Source organism: Onthophagus taurus, chromosome 2 (assembly GCF_036711975.1).
Source record: "Onthophagus taurus isolate NC chromosome 2, IU_Otau_3.0, whole genome shotgun sequence".
Lineage (NCBI taxonomy): Eukaryota > Metazoa > Arthropoda > Insecta > Coleoptera > Scarabaeidae > Onthophagus > Onthophagus taurus.
Window position 1 is genome coordinate 17,758,195 of NC_091967.1, and position 16,493 is coordinate 17,774,687.

The 16,493-nt window shown below is 36.7% G+C and overlaps 1 protein-coding gene and 1 long non-coding RNA gene across 2 annotated transcripts in view; one reads left to right on the top strand and one right to left on the bottom strand.

Moving 5' to 3' along the window:
* The window catches only part of LOC111414383 (fibrillin-like protein dumpy), a 157,924-nt gene that overhangs the window by 105,108 nt on the left and 36,323 nt on the right, over positions 1-16,493 (bottom strand). The window lies entirely within an intron of this gene.
* Positions 6,987-7,660, top strand: LOC139429179 (uncharacterized). Its single transcript, XR_011639855.1, has 2 exons — positions 6,987-7,145; positions 7,201-7,660. It is a non-coding gene; the product is annotated as an uncharacterized lncRNA (long non-coding RNA).

Here is a 16,493-nt window from a genome sequence, read left to right on the forward strand (position 1 = left end):
AAAGAGTGAAAGTGAAATGAATATTAATGAAATAATGAGAAATATTGTTATCACATGTTAATGTGTAGCAATAAACAGTGCGACTTTACTGTTAGTTTGCGATGATGTAGTCCATAGTACCTTGAGTACTGCTTTGTTGTTACAACATGCAAAGGCCGAGGTCGCGCTCGGTTTCATTTCCATTCAAAACATCTCGTTTTCCATATTATGTAAGGTCCTGTGCAGTGCAGAGTTAGCTCTCGTTGACGTAGCGAATGCGTTGGCAGCAGTACCGGTGGCCTTCGGCCGTATTGACCCGTTCCCGACCATATTTGGCCAGGAAGGCGTCGACTTCAGCTTGTTTTCAAGCTAAACCAAAGAAACGTACACGTTTCTTGCATAGAAATATCCGTTTTCTTTCTAGTTTGTTCGAATTCGATGTTGCTTTCGAAACGCGGCTTAAAAATGACTTTGTAGAACTATAACCAATTGATGACGAATTTGTTTCGCAAATCGTTGATCAGTTTCTCGATTAAACGAACAAGAGTATGAAGAAATATAACCAGGTTTTAGTTGGTGACCTGCTTTTAAAGAACAACACAATTTTGCGTTCGATTTGTTAAGAAAATTGAAAATGATTTCAAAATCTTGTGTCGAATTAGAAGAAGTCGATTTATTAGTTGTTTGTTCGAAGTAACGTTACTCAGAAATGAAATTTGATCACGTCTTGACTGCGCCCGACTACGTTTTACCGAAGAAGTATGTGTTCCGCATATACGCGTACCGGTCATCTAACAATCGCTTTCAAGAGGGAACGTTGTCATCATAACGGTATTCGAATCGCTGAGCACATTCACTTTTTTCCCCTCAACGTTCGCATGCCACAACGTTTTCTTCAGTAACAATATCGTGCCGGCCAAACCGTTGATAAACATCGAAAAAGCAACCGGCGAGACGATAGCAACAAACCGCCCAGCAACAAACTTTTTCCTTTATATTTCCACCTACTTCTAGGGCCCATATCTTTGTTATTTAGAAAGATAGCGAAAAACTAAGCACACGGTTGGAAAGCTTGGTCTTTTCTCTATCTTAAACCGAGTTTTCGTCCGCCGATATGTTGATAATAAGAGCAAGAAAAAATAAGAAACGTCGCGCTGCATTCAATTTACCTTAAAATTACCAAACTTCACGGCCTTGTGCAGCCGTTACCAGACGAAAATTTAATAAATGGTTTACATATTCGGAAAGAGCTGACCTTGGACTATCCTATTCCGAGTTTTCGTCCGTCAATATCTGGCAGCGTCTGTAAAAAAAACGCTCCTGAAAAAGAGTCTACAGTTGGCAACAAACTTTACCTTTGTATTTCCATCTACTTTTCGGACGGATATCTTTGTTACTTATAACGCTAGCGAAAAACTAAGCACACAGTTGGAAAGCTTGGTCTTTTTTCTATCCTAAACCGAGTTTTCGTCCGCCGATATGTTGATAATGAGAGCGCGAAAAAAATTAGGAAAGTCGCGCTGCATTCAATGTACCTCAAAATTACCAAACTTCACGGCCTTGTGCAGCCGTTACCAGATGGAAATTTAATAAATGGTTTACATATTCGAAAATAGCTGACCTTGGACTATCTTATTCCGAGTTTTCGTCCGTCAATATCTGTCAGCGTCTGTCAAAAAAAACGCCCCTGAAAAGGAGCCTACAGTTGGCAACAAACTTTACTTTTGTATTTCCATCTATGTACTTTTCGGACGGATATCTTTGTTATTTATAACGCTAGCGAAAAACTAAGCACACGGTTGGAAAGCTTGGTCATTTCTCTATCTTAAACCGCTATTTTCCTCCGCCGATATGTTGATAATGAGAGCAAAAAAAAATAAGAAACGTCGCGCTGCCACGAATTTTTGCCGCGGCTAAACCACGCTTGGGTGAATAACTCTCTTATATGACGTGGAGAAAACTCTAGAACTATATTCATCTTATGGGAAATTTTCTGCTCTTTTCAACGGTATATAACACATCTCAATCACACGTTTGCACAATCGTTTTTCAGCCCAGCAACAAACTTTCCCCTTGTATTTCCGTCTACTTTTCGGTCCAATATTTTCGTTATCTAGAAAAATAGCGAAAAATTTGCAGCCCTTATTAGAAGGAAATTCAACAAATGGTTTACATATTCGAAAAGAGCTAACCTTGGCCTGTCTTATTTCGAATTTTCATTTACAGACGCCGTCAATATCTGCCAGCGTCTGTAAAAGAAACGCACCTGAAAGACAACCTACAGGTAGCAGAACGCAATCACTTCTTAACCTAACTTTCTTATATGATGAAGGAAAAATTGGAACAAAGTTTTACCTGAGAGAGAATCCTAACTTCATTTCATGTTGACAGATAATTTTTCATTCACTCTTAATTTATTTAAAACCGTTTAAAAACATATAAGTACGAAGGGTTTCACGGCCGGTGTTAATAAAACTAAAACTAACACTAGCACTATCATTACAACTAACACTAGACCTAGAACTAGAAACTTTCGGGTTGAGCCGTGCGTTTTTTGAAAAAATTTTTGACGTGTGGGGTGCCATGTTGAAACCTTCTTCAGAAAACAAGTTGGAAGCGAACCCGAAAGTTTCTAGTTCTAGGTCTAGTGTTAGTTCTAGTGATAGTGTTAGTGTTAGTTCTAGTTTTAGTTTTACGTTTAGAGACATGTTAAACTGTTCAAAAAGGAAAGATTATTTCATGTTACACCTATTTTATCAGAATCTGGAAGAATTTGAGTGATTTTAGACTCGAATTGTTGAATTGTGTTTTGATGGTTTTGAATCTGGTAACGTTACCAACTTTGCATTTTAACTCAGTTCATCAATTTAAAAATCGCGTATGCAAACGCGTAAGCGAAGTGCGTCGGACACCGTTGGAAAGAGCAGGAAATTTCCCATAAGCTGAATATTGTTGTAAAGTTTTCTCCCTGTCAAATAGGAAAGTTATTAGTGCAAGAAATATTTGCGTGTTTTTATCGGTAGGGGCTTTTTCAGGTGGGTTTTTCTTACAGACGCTGATAGATATTGGCGGACGAAAACTCGGAATAAGATAGTCCAAGGTCAGCTCTTTCCAAATATATAAGCCATTTATTGAATTTCCATCTCTTAACGGCTGCACAAGGCCGTGAAGTTTGGTAATTTTGAGGTAAATTGAATGCAGCGCGACGTTTCTTATTTTTTCTTGCTCTTATTATCAACATATCGGCGGACGAAAACTCGGTTTAGGATAGAGAAACGACCAAGCTTTCCAACCGTGTGCTTAGTTTTTCGCTATCTTTCTAGATAACCAAAATATTGGCCCGAAAAGTAGACGGAAATACTAGGGAAAAGTTTGTTGCTGGGCTGATAAACGATTTTGCAAACGTGTGATTGAGATGTGTTATATACCGATGAAAAGAGCAGAAAATTTCCCATAAGATGAATATAGTTCTAGAGTTTTCTCCCCGTCATATAAGAGAGTTATTGACCCAAGCGTGGTTTAGCCGCGGCAAAAATTCGTGGCAGCGCGACGTTTCTTATTTTTTCTTGCTCTCATTATCAACATATCGGCGGACGAAAAGTCGGTTTAAGATAGAGAAACGACCAAGCTTTCCAACCGTGTGCTTAGTTTTCCGCTAGCATTATAAATAACAAAGATATCCGTCCGAAAAGTACATAGATGGAAATACAAAAGTAAAGTTTGTTGCCAACTGTAGGCTCCTTTTTAGGACCGTTTTTTTTACAGACGCCGACGAATATTGACGGACGAAAACTCGAAATAAGATAGTCCAAGGTCAGCTCTTTCCGAATATGTAAACCATTTATTGAATTTCCATCTGGTAACGCCTGCACAAGGCCATGAAGTTTGGTAATTTTAAGGTAAATTGAATGCAGCGCGACGTTTCTTATTTTTTCTTGCTCTTATTATCAACATATCGGCGGACGAAAACTCGGTTTAGGATAGAGAAAAGACCAAGCTTTCCAACCGTGTGCTTAGTTTTTCGCTATCTTTCTAAATAACAAAGATATGGGCCCTAGAAGTAGGTGGAAATATAAAGGAAAAAGTTTGTTGCTGGGCGGTTTGTTGCTATCGTCTCGCCGGTGAAAAAGCACCGACTCATCTATTTTATAGACGGGTCTTTCTCTCGGCAATTATTCGGATATAAACAATCCTCTTTCATTCGTCCCGATTCTTCGTAACAACGTAACGTTATAACGTCATCTCTTCTTTGGCCCATTGTCGTTTCAGATCTGCTGCGATATTCTTTAACATTCTTCAAGAAGATTCTCTCCCGTGGTGAAGACGAAGTAAAGAACGGCAGAAAAAAAAAACAAAAGTTAGAATGACATTAGCCATATGCTGCTAACGGTATGTCGATTATGTCAGCGACGGTCGCGAATGGGTATAAATCGTGTAAGAGTGAAAAAGGATGTGTGGTGGTTCCAATGAGACGACATTAAGGAGGTATTACGCACCACAAGTACCGCAAGATTGACGAGGCTATAATTGAGGTATTTTTGGAGTGGCTTTTATGATTTAACGGCAGATGATGTTGTTGACGGACTTTCATTATCTCGTTTTGATCTCTCACGTATGTACCAAAAAAGTTGTCTTGAAATACATCCTTGATTATACCAAGGTTTTCATGGAATAAAACAATATCAAAAATTAATGATTTTATTCAATCCATCTTTGTTCTTGCATATTCTCATTTTTTGCTGTGACTAAATTACCCGGATTTTTTTGGTCGCGAGCTTCTAATTTAAATTAAATCTGGCTATTGAAAGCGATAGTTCCACGAAGTAATTTTCGATAATCCGTCAATCTTTTTCTCTCTTTCGTTTGACTGGCCCTCATCAAAAAGTAATTTTTCCTTTCGCGGAATGAGAGCGATTTTTGCTTTGGCTTTAAATCGGAGAACGCCGGCTTAATTCGCGCAACTTAAATAGTAATCGCCACAGAACTATTATCCTCGAAACCGGGTTCAACAGTTCCTTCTTGGAGTTCACTCACTTTTACTTAGTAGCTTGCTTATAGCGGGAGCGTCCTTGTACGGCCGTTGGTGATGCTGTTCACTCGGTCTATGAATCCTCAAAGAGAAAGACTCTTTAACTCTCCTCCTTTCTCCATAAGTTAATTAATTTCTTCGATTTTGAAAGGTAATTAAACGTTCTTAATTTTGAATATGAGATTCAATTCGGATTGCTGCTAAGCATAATAACTATGTAAGCCTAATAACATCAATTTGTTTGAAATGATAAAAATAAAGTCTTTAACCTTCATAAAACCCTCAATTAATGAAGATATATATCCATAAACAGCTCAAGATACGACTTTAATTTGTACCAAAACGAGTTTTCACATACAACCTTAATATCTTAATTTTTATTTCAAGCTTTCCATTTTCAGCGATAATCATCGAAATTCAATGGGTGCTCATGCATGATGTAACTGCGCACCTAGAAAGATGCCGAACTTACCATAAAATAAAAGAAAATAACCGATGTGCAACACGTACACATTAATATTGATGTTATAAGTAGCGTAAAATGCGTGAACGTACAGTGGTACCCAACTCAACAGAAAACGAGTTTCCTCATTTCCATTGTGAAACAATTTATCTTCGAGGAGTTCATTGATCTAAGAGGAGAGACTAGTTCTCGATTTTGCCGCGCGCCGTGTTATAGGCGCTTCATAACATCTGGTTAGCAAGGAGAAGTAATCATTAGACAGCGGTCTATCAATCACGATGAAAAATCATTTCGGAAGGACATTCTAATTATACTCATTATTCAGATTAGAGAGCACCAGGTTACGATGTGCGGCATAGTTTTCTCATTATCTTCGCCATTTTGAAAATTAAACAGGCGTGGGTGGAACAACGCTAATTTAAATCTATTTTTACAGCAACCATAATATACACATTAGTCAAGAGATAGCAATAAAAGACAACTAAATGTATTATGATACTCCTGTTCGTTGAATCTTGTCAATACTTGTTGACATGACAACTCCTCGTTGACATCGAATCCAAGATGTAGTTGGTCACGTGTGTGCAGGCAAACACATGCGTTCATCGTCATCTCAAATTATTTCACATTCCTCCTCTCAACTGAACCATAAGTAAACTGTACTCAAACACGAGGAGGCAACAACCAAGCCTTCGACCACTAGAACGATGTCTTAGTCACCGCGTCTCCCGCATCTCTCCACCTGAAGAAGCGAGAAGTAGACGCGACGTCATCTATAATCATTAATTGAAGTCGATCGTCATTGAAAGAATTATATGCAGCTGGCGGTTAGTGACACTGTGAGAGTTACATAGATGCTGGAGTTGGGGTCTAGGAGGCTGCAAAGGAAACGAAGACCGAGACGACGTCGACGTCGAGAAGAAACTTGTGTAATTAATCGCTAATTAAGAATATCTAGGCGCGAGCCGGCCTCGCCGTAGAATTTATCTTCGGCCATTTGCAATTTAAAATCTCACTTTCGCTATTTTTATATTCCCGGTGATGCGACCGGATTCCATAGATAATGCTGTTTGTAGGAAGTCACTCTTAGACTATGTAAATATATCCATCATCTAGTAATGGTGTTTTCATCCTATACATAACTAGATTATAACGTAAACAGTTTATAGTGTGCATAACAAAATGTAACAATATTGTAACCGTCGTTATAACTATCACAAGGTTTATTATAGGTTAAAAAGCAACTGGGATTCTACGACGTCCATAAACCCAACGAACAATAACCAAATAATACGTGGCATTACTTCCGATCCGTGAAGACTCTTATTGGAGTCAGCCTTAATCATCGTGATCGATGCTCATCAAGTAGAGGAAAGATTGGCTAGTTCTCTTCCTTATCGCCCATGTCACGGTCATCAAGAAATTATCTACTAGTACCGATCTACTTGGACATAGTCTTTTGCAACCTTTACAAAAATAGAATTAAACTCTTCGGGGAATTGGTAGAAAAATTAACGGTGAGTTGCGCGATCATCGAACCGACTCTAAAATTACTTGAACCAACGGCTTGCTCAGTTCGCAAAGGGCGTTGTACGTGTCTTTGCCCTCAGTACCCTTACCACAACCGCCTACAACTATCTGCAGCTTGGTCTTCTCTATTTCACGTGTAGGCTGGTAAGGTTACACCTAATAAGCTTTTCAGTAATCTTTAATTACATGCTAATTTTAGGTCGAAACTATCCCAGAAGTGATACCAACAATAAGATAGAAACGATATACTAGATAATCATGTGCGAATATAAGCTTTAATAAATCGAATACCACGTTGGTCCTTCGGCCATTCTTCGGGACCGCTCCTTTTACCAGTTAATGGGCGTGATGGTTTTAGAGCAAGATCGCAACGCGCTTGGGCGGTATTCGATGACGAGATCTTGGCCTCTCGACTGCAATTTCCGCATTTCTGTCAGAGTGAATCCACTTTCAGCAATCTGATCATGGTTTCGGGCGGTACACGTCCAAGTCATGTCAAGGACCAGTCAGCGTTCAAAGCCATGACCTTTACAACAAGTGGTCAATCCGAAAGATACAACAATTCTACAATTGTCTTAAGGAATCTTCTTTTAAGTCGATTTATAATATTATTATAATTAACTTTGATGTTTTATAATAAAACAACATTCTAAAAAGAATTAATTGTGTTGGTATATAAGAATAACTATCCAGTATGCAATAAAGGTAATGGCTAAGGCATAAAGTTACAAAACATAACCCGAAAGCATATTTCAGGCTGTTACCCAGCGGGTGAACGATATTGTGGTAGTGCGTTCAAAACGAAAACTCATAATAGATCGTAAAAAGCTCCGTTCAGGTTATTCTTTACGACAACGAAGCCCTCGTGGTGGTACTACCACCAACAAGCGGTCAGTTATTAACTCTTTCATTTTTTTTATCCAGGTCGTTTTCGATTTTTGCTATTCATTCACCTGTTCGCAAGCGCAACGATCTCTTCGGCTCGCGATCTCTATAAATATTCCCTTTGTTAAACACTACAATATGTGTACATACAAGAGGTCTGAAGAGGCTGCACTTACGATGTCCATACGAAAATAATGATGAAGGCGGTTGATAGGTAAAAAGAAAAGATATTGGACTATAATAAAATAAGAGAATAAACCTTCAACAATACATCGCGATAAAAAATACAACATGCATTATACTATACATAATAATGATAAAGAACATTGTTTTATTTACTGATATTTCATTATACTCTTTAAAGATGGTACTAGATCTTTAATAGAACGTGAAACATGGTATCTGATGATAGATGACGTATGTTTTGATCATGACGGCTTAACTTACGCTTCAATTACTAAAGCAATATGCAATTTAATGTAACTAAGTATGTGAATTAGCCCATCGAATCAGTTGAGTTAGTAGATTCAAACAGATTATGTTTGATATGAAAGTTAATGGTGTTTATATTAAATCCAATAAGGTTACAAGTAATATAGATTATCTATAGTTATTAGTTCAATGAATGGTGGAAACTTTTGTCGTGACTGCACATTTTAAGATTCAGGAAACCATCAAACCGTCAAATCATCACTTTGACCGATAGACGGCTATTCTAGTACCGTCCTAATCTAATCCGATCTAACAACAGGTTTACAGAAAGTGGCGCCCAGTTCCAGTAACACTTAACAATCATCGGGGTTCTTTCTATCGCCTTCTCGGCTGCAATAGAGAGGCGGCAACAAAACGAAGAAGTATCGAGTTTAATGGCCAATTTTCTTGTTGCCATTTTTTTCCGTCTGGAGTAGTCCCGCTGCGTTGCCGTTGCGCTCGTGATGTAACACCTCTTCGCCGTCGTGTTACGTCACTGGAAGTCCGAGGGCACCAGTCTTTAATTGCTGACAGAGCTCGAGGAACCCAGTACTCGAAGAACTTCTCGCACGCAATCCCTTCTTCTATCAGGATAGATCACGGCAGATGGTTGTCTGCTGTCGGAGTTCTTTGTGCCCATAGACCGTCGCTTTTAACAGTCGAGGGGTTCTTCAATTGTGGTGTAATTATTCATGCTATGTAGTATGATGCGTAAATTTTTATCAGGAAACAATAAATGTTCGGCTATAAATTTGAAATCCGTAGTAAATCATGTAGATTCGATTGTAGATACATATTAAACAACATGTACGAAAACTTGTCAATATGCCAACTAGTAGATCTATCGATAAACACGATCTTCCTCCGATGTAATTTCCGCCGCTGTTTTCTTCACAGAAGAACGCACGCAACATTTGATGTGACGTGTTTTATGTTATCTGATATCAGTCGGTGCATTGTCGACGGTGCTTTATAGCATACACTGTCGAAACAAAACCGCGCAAAGTCGGACATCCTTAACAGGGACGATCCACTCTTTATCTTTGTAACACGCCGGCGTAGTAACGTGCAACAGATTCTTTGGAACATGTTCTCAACATAATGGTACATACAATATGAATTAGTCGTCTGGTAGACGTCATATCTCGGCGTCCATTGAATTCGCCAGCCCCGTTCGTTGTCTTTTACTTCTCTCCGATTCACTTTATGTGGCACCAAACTCGTACCATCGTAAACGCTATAATAACTTCATGGCCCCCAGTAATACTCGCAGTGTTCTAAATCTTACCACAACACTAACTGAATTGCGTAGTAGGCATATGTACGATGACATTTATCTCTGAGTCGGTGCAAGAGAATTAATAAAGAGACTTATATCACGAACAGGTTACTGGTAAAGAAAAGAAAATGCTACTCCTTGAAGTTATTTAATTTAGATTTGTAAAATGAAGAACGTTATTATTATTATTATTACAATTGGTCATCAATCACTGTACTTCTGTTTACTTTTATTATCTTCTATTAACTTCTAACCATCTTCTTCCTATTAAGGTTAGACGCCCATAGGGATTCAATAATTATAAAAAAATCATTATTCGCCGATCACGTGTAGTTACTTACATACGTTCAAACGGTATATGAGTTTCATCTCCCACGCTACATTTCCATAAACAGTTAGGTATTCAAAGAGATTAGACTCACTACCGAACATCATTCTTGATGGTAGCGACTTAATGGAATACAATGGCTCGTAAACAGGTCCCTCATGAATTCATCTGGTTTTCAAATCACTTCCCCATCGAACACCCTTTTAAAGCAATCTTGAAGTACACAAGGTGCTGTTAAAAGATTTACAAGCAAGACAAGATTTTTTCCATCGTTATTTAAGTCTAGTAAAAAATGTAGGTTATTTAATATTTGAGATTCAAAAGTAAATATACCTAACGTGTGAGGGCATTAGATAGTTTGTTCACGAAATTAACACTTTAAAGATGCACCGGCTATTGGTAACAAGATGAGCCGTGATGCCCTTCACCTTTCTGAGATGAGAAAAGTAAACGTTAGACCTTCGAGTTCTAAGAGAAAGTTTATATATCTTGCATTCTACGAATGCTTATAGAACTCTTCTTTTTATACTTGCACAAAAAAAGGAAGTGACTAATACTACAAAACCTTAGTCGTTATATCAGAAAAAGCTGTAAAGCGTTAATTAACCGAGATGTTCTTCCGCGAAGGTGTTAAGAGCGTACATATATTTTCAATGAATATAGACTTAGCTGCCAAGCTATTACTAGTTATTCCAGTTTGGTATAATTAATGAACGATAAATCGGAGATAATGCGTATAGTTTATTACACGTTGCGATTCGTCGGTTCATTTTCAAACCGTTAGATTCAACATGGTTAAGAAGATTAGGTTTTTGTTATACATCTGTGTAGATCATCTTCAACAACTTGTACAATTTAAGCCTGATTAGCTTTACAATTACATTTTCATTTCAACTTTAAGACTTTGTAAAGTTTTATTTCATAAATTTTATAAATACATAGTTAAATTCTTGGATATAACGATTATGAGTCATGTGTCATTCGACTACGGTAATAATTTAATTACTATGCTTCCATTAAATTGATGTGGCAACGTTCTCTTAATTGCTTAATAATACTTATAAATTTTTTATGCTATGATAGCGCCAGAAACCTGAAATTAATTACTGTTAATTAAGTGAGTTTAAAATTTTCTGTTTTGCAAATAACATCGTTTTATGAACAATAAATTTATCAACCACACAAAAGCAAAACAACTAATCATTAAAAGGTTTTCTCATTAAACTAAGTATGGAACGTTTCCAATTTACCCAAATTTAGAGAAATAATGTATTCTGAGCAAAGAAAAAAGATGGAATGGGCAAGGGATAGGATTATTGCGGGAATAGTTATGACGAGTGAGTCCAAAATGAGGCAAATAGGAAGTAATAAAGATGCTAATAAGCATTAGTGGTAACTAAGCAGAGATAAAAATTTAAAACAAGATTATGAAAGCAACATTACTACTCGCGGAGAGTCAATGCGATAATCGGAACGGTGGGAGGAACAGAGTTGTTTGAAATGGATGGTGTCTAAGGAAGATTAAAAAGTACAAGACCAAGAAACATAGCAATACAATTCTCCCTATAATGATTCTATTCAAAAAGAAAGAATTGTAACTAAACCTGTATGTTATCCAGATGTAAGCAAGTTGTTTCTATTCACAAGAATAAAATAACAAATTGCTTTCAAATTACAAATTGATTTAGTTATTAACAATATTAACCAAAATGGATTTTCCAAACTAACACAATTTGTTTATGTAACACAATATAAAGGTGAATGGATCGTGGATCGTTTATGTAAAGTTAAGAATGTTTATAATGAAATTACAGGTTATTTTTGGAGTTATGGAATGGACGTTTCCAGAGTAAGGATTTGTTTTGACAATCAACTTGTTGGAATACCTTCGAGCACTAAAATTTATGCAATCCTACCAATTACAATAGATTGACTCAAAAAAGACGTTCCTAATGGAAGCAAATATGAAAAAAAGGTACTGTAAGCAATGATGGGTCTCGGAAATCACATTGTTTTCATAAAATGGTTCGATAATGCCGCAGTTTTGTTAGGATCCAATTATAAAGGAATCAAATCCACGGACCTCTGCAGAACATGGAAGAAAGTGCAGAAGATTATGTTGAAATTGTGTATACTGAAGTGGCCACTACTAGTTTTATGGAAGAAGATGAAGTTTTTAATTGTCAATCATAAAATATTTATTAAATCAGGAAGTCGACTCTGCAAACATTGGTGTTATACCTGTCTATGTTATTGATATAACTTGATACTTGGAAATGTCGACAATGGATGGATAGTCGTACCTAATCATTTCAATTTTTGAAAGTACAGGATAAACTATATAACACAAAGAAAGCACAAAGTAGTCGAGATTTTATAGTTAATTAGGCATACTGATTACAAAACTCTAGTTAGTATTCATCTTCCACGTCAAGTTTTTTTCTCAACATTTTATTAGGTTATGACCACTCTTCGCGGTATCAAGCGTGAATCATGGAAAGCACTACGGCCATTCTATTTGCTCATTCAAGTCATTGTTACCTTTGTATAGTGAAAACATTAGAATATAACAAGAAAAATACATGTAAAATAGAGTACCTCAGTTTACATTAAGCTGTATGCCCAGTGCCTAATGTAGCTGAAAGCCCAGTGCCAGTTTTCAGGTCTGGTGAAAATCAAAGTGACCCCATCGATAAAGATTTTGAAATTGAAGACGATTCAGTTAGTAAGAGATTTGAGTAGTTGAGTTTAATGATTTAGTTCGAGATTTGGCATAAAGACTGCTAGAGGAAATCTTGCTTAAAAAAGGAAGTAAGGTATCCTGTTTTTGATCAAGAGAAAGTGCTGATCTGAGCAAGAAAATACTTTCTAAGTAATAATGGATTTATGCGTTGCCATAACGTGCATGGTTAATGGAAGGGTTGGGAGTTATCGCCTAAAACATTACTGAATATCAAATGTTTATCGATAGCTTGATGTGCGTGTTGAAAGAAACGAAGTGTAACCATGTGAAGTCCGATATCTTGGTGAGGTCTTTAAGTAACTAACTATTCAACTCTCCACTGATAAGCAAATACGATCCATTGAAGGGAGCAGTGATCTACCGGTTAAGTACAAAACAGGACTATAAAATGCAGCAGTTATTGGATCAGGAGGAAATCGGAAGTTGTAAATCTCACTGCGTTAGCTGATATAGTCCATGACGATGTATTGCGACGCCTAAAAGGTACACTTTACATTAAGCACTGACCTCTGGGAAGTCAATACAGAACATATTTAATAGGATCAAGCTGTGGTACCCAAACGTCAGTTATAGCTCAAATTTGTTCTTTCCACTTTTCCAGTTAAGAAGGAACGGTAATGCAGAAAGACTGGAGGGGAGAGGCAATTTCCTTATACATTGACCTATTATCATATCCCCGTACGAAATTAAGGTCAACTATGTTACCATCCGTTTAAAGTAATCGATAATTACGTGCCAAGTAAACTGTTTGTAATTAATAAGAAGTTCCTCGGACGGTTTTACGGTAAATTAAACGCCGGCAACAGGATAACATATAAATTAGTTAACTAACTGACCTTTAGGCGCCGATCACGTCAATTAAAAACCGAAATGTATGTCAAAGTTGTAGACGGAACAACACACATACCACAACGGAACAGGAACACTGTGTTTTGTATCACACGGCTCGGATTTGAAAGAGGTGTTCGCACTGGTTTTGCATAAAATACGGTAAAACTGATGGTGCGATTAACGGGCATAACTGACATAGACCTACTTTCTTAATTATCATTACATTACTTTCTTAATTAAAAATGTTGTTTCTTTAATTAATTGAAACAAGTTTATTTCGTATTTAAAGTTGCGTGGGAATTATTAATGACATTGAGTCACCACGAAAATCGTTCGAGTCTGGTTTGAGAATATTTAAATTAAACCGTGTTGATTTTTTTGTTTTAAGTTTATTAGTAAACCCGAAAAAAAAAACAACTTTAATCACATTAAATTTAATTTAATTTAAACTAGCCACCATGACACAGCATTAAAACATTATGCTTTTATAATTAAATTTGCTAGTGTTGTAAAGTAAAATTTATGATACGAAAAATATTTCAACATGACGCATGAATTTCCGGTTTATTCACGGTACTTGACCAGCGTTTTTCACCACTGTTAATAACCACCAACATAACCAGAAATTTTCAACTGTAAACTCCCATAAAATGATCTACAAAGTACTCTCGACTTTAAGACCAATCAGTCAGAAACCATCAAAGATAAACAGTTAAGGTGACGACTATATTCTCCGTCGTCTGTCTGTTCCTTTTTCCTAGTATAGAGTTTTTTTATTAACCGCTTCAAGTTTGGAATGATATTTCTTGGTGAGTGTTTCCCATAGCTCGACCAGGTGGTGTAAAAATAACAGAATCCCATCGAACTAGAAACTGTCGAAGGTATCATGACAGGTCGATAACTTGACTCGTAGGCGTTGTGCTTACGGGCGCTTGAAAATTACGTTCCCTCGGATCAAAATAATGTGTTGTGCGTAATAAAGGAGTGCCCCAACACGGAACGGTCACCTCCAGACTACTGACCATAATAAAACTTTATTGGACCCGTTTTAACTGAATCGGAATCAGGCAACGTTGATTCTAAATTTACGAAACCTTATGACTTCATCAGTATATCTCGACTGTGCGTTTAAACTGATAGTAGTCCAACTAAGCTAAGTCAAGAACCAGATGGTCATCAACACGAGATGTTGTATTTCACAATTGTACAGTTAAGATACTTCAATTCAATGCGTTTCAAATGGAAATGATATGGTTTGTACAAGAAACGTGATGAGTTTAACTCATGAGATCGGTATAGTTTAGAATTTGTAAGTAAATCAAAGTTTTTAGCCTGTAAGATATTAACCGTGTACTAATTAACATTGATTAATTAATACGATAATTTAATTCATGTTATGCAGTGTTTGAGGTCGGTTTAATATTAATGTTGAATTTTCAAGTAAAGCCTGAAGCAAATTTATCAACATTCGGTACTGATTAATGAAGAATCATAAATGAATACAAAGTATGACTGTTAATTGCAATTCTATAAATAATTTAGAATGAATAATGTTCGCTGTATAGCAAAAACTGGTTTAGAACTATAGTTCTACCAAATCTCAATAATAAATCAGTTAGGTATTATACTAGAAAGACGAGAATTGGTTATTACCCTATCATATTTTACGAGATATGTCACTCCCTATCGACATAATAACCACCAGCGTAAATTTCAAAGTTATAATTATCAACTGCGCCGTACATAATTTCTCAAGGTGGTCTTCCTGAATCGTCTTTATGACATGTTTTCTTATCAGTACCGATATACATTACAATTACCCAATGAATATTAGATCCTGCAATCCTCTATCGCAAAACTGGTTAATATTAATGTTGGACTTACTGAGAAGACCAAGATAACGTAGTTTAGTGTATTAAAGATAAATAATACTAAAAGGGGAAATTCAATTTAGACTTCAGCTTTATTGAAACTGCGAATCTAATGGCATACAGGGTATTACAACATAAATTGATATGACATGAGCGGAATAGTCTAGATTTAGTTACCTTGGGGCATCTAGATTGCACCAAGGCAATCTGGACGCCTCCAGTCTGCTGTGGATATTTCATTTCTAATCTGACAAATTCTCATTACATCATTAATGGAACCTTAATTGCTACTGTTGATCTATGATTTCAGGCGGTGCTTTCTGACGTTTAAATTTTTCTTCGTTGAGAATCAACATTTTTCCATAATTAAGTCAAATTCATTAGTAAATCTAAGAATGTGATTTTTAGATGTTTCTATTCATTTAGAAATGTATAATAGTTTGATTAAATAAAAATAACCTCAGTGCATGTATGCGTGAAGAATGGTACGAGTGGCAACTAACCAACAGACACTCATTGAAGCAAGCAAAGAGAAATGAAAAACTAGACCGCAGAGCTCTCTTCGGTGGAGAGAAGAAAATGACTCAGGAAGAACTCGAAAAGAACGGCAAGTAGCAGAAAAACAACATTAAAAAACATTGCTAGAATACTTCGCGTGTGTGCTCACGGAGGAAAAGATGACAAGTTCGTGAGCAAACCGCTATAGTGAACGTGTACAAAGCGCGTACTTACAAGACCAATTCAATTTTATTAAGACCGGATTTTTTTATTTATCTAAATCACCTTGAAACTTTTAAAGTAAAGATTGTACTTATATAAGAGAATTTTCACACGATCTTGATTAAGTTGGCTTGAATTAAAAACATGGTCGACGTTCTGGAAAATGCACATCACTGTAAATAATATAACGGAACGTTCGAGATATTATCGGAACGTATAGAAAAGTGTCTCATCCTCTCGCGTACCTCGCCGTAACGTAAACAAACGAGTAACGGGGAAAATTACGCATACAGTTAGCTTAATCAATGCCACACACTAAAGTAACAGTAATTAATCTCTGATAGTGTCATCGATCGACTCGTTA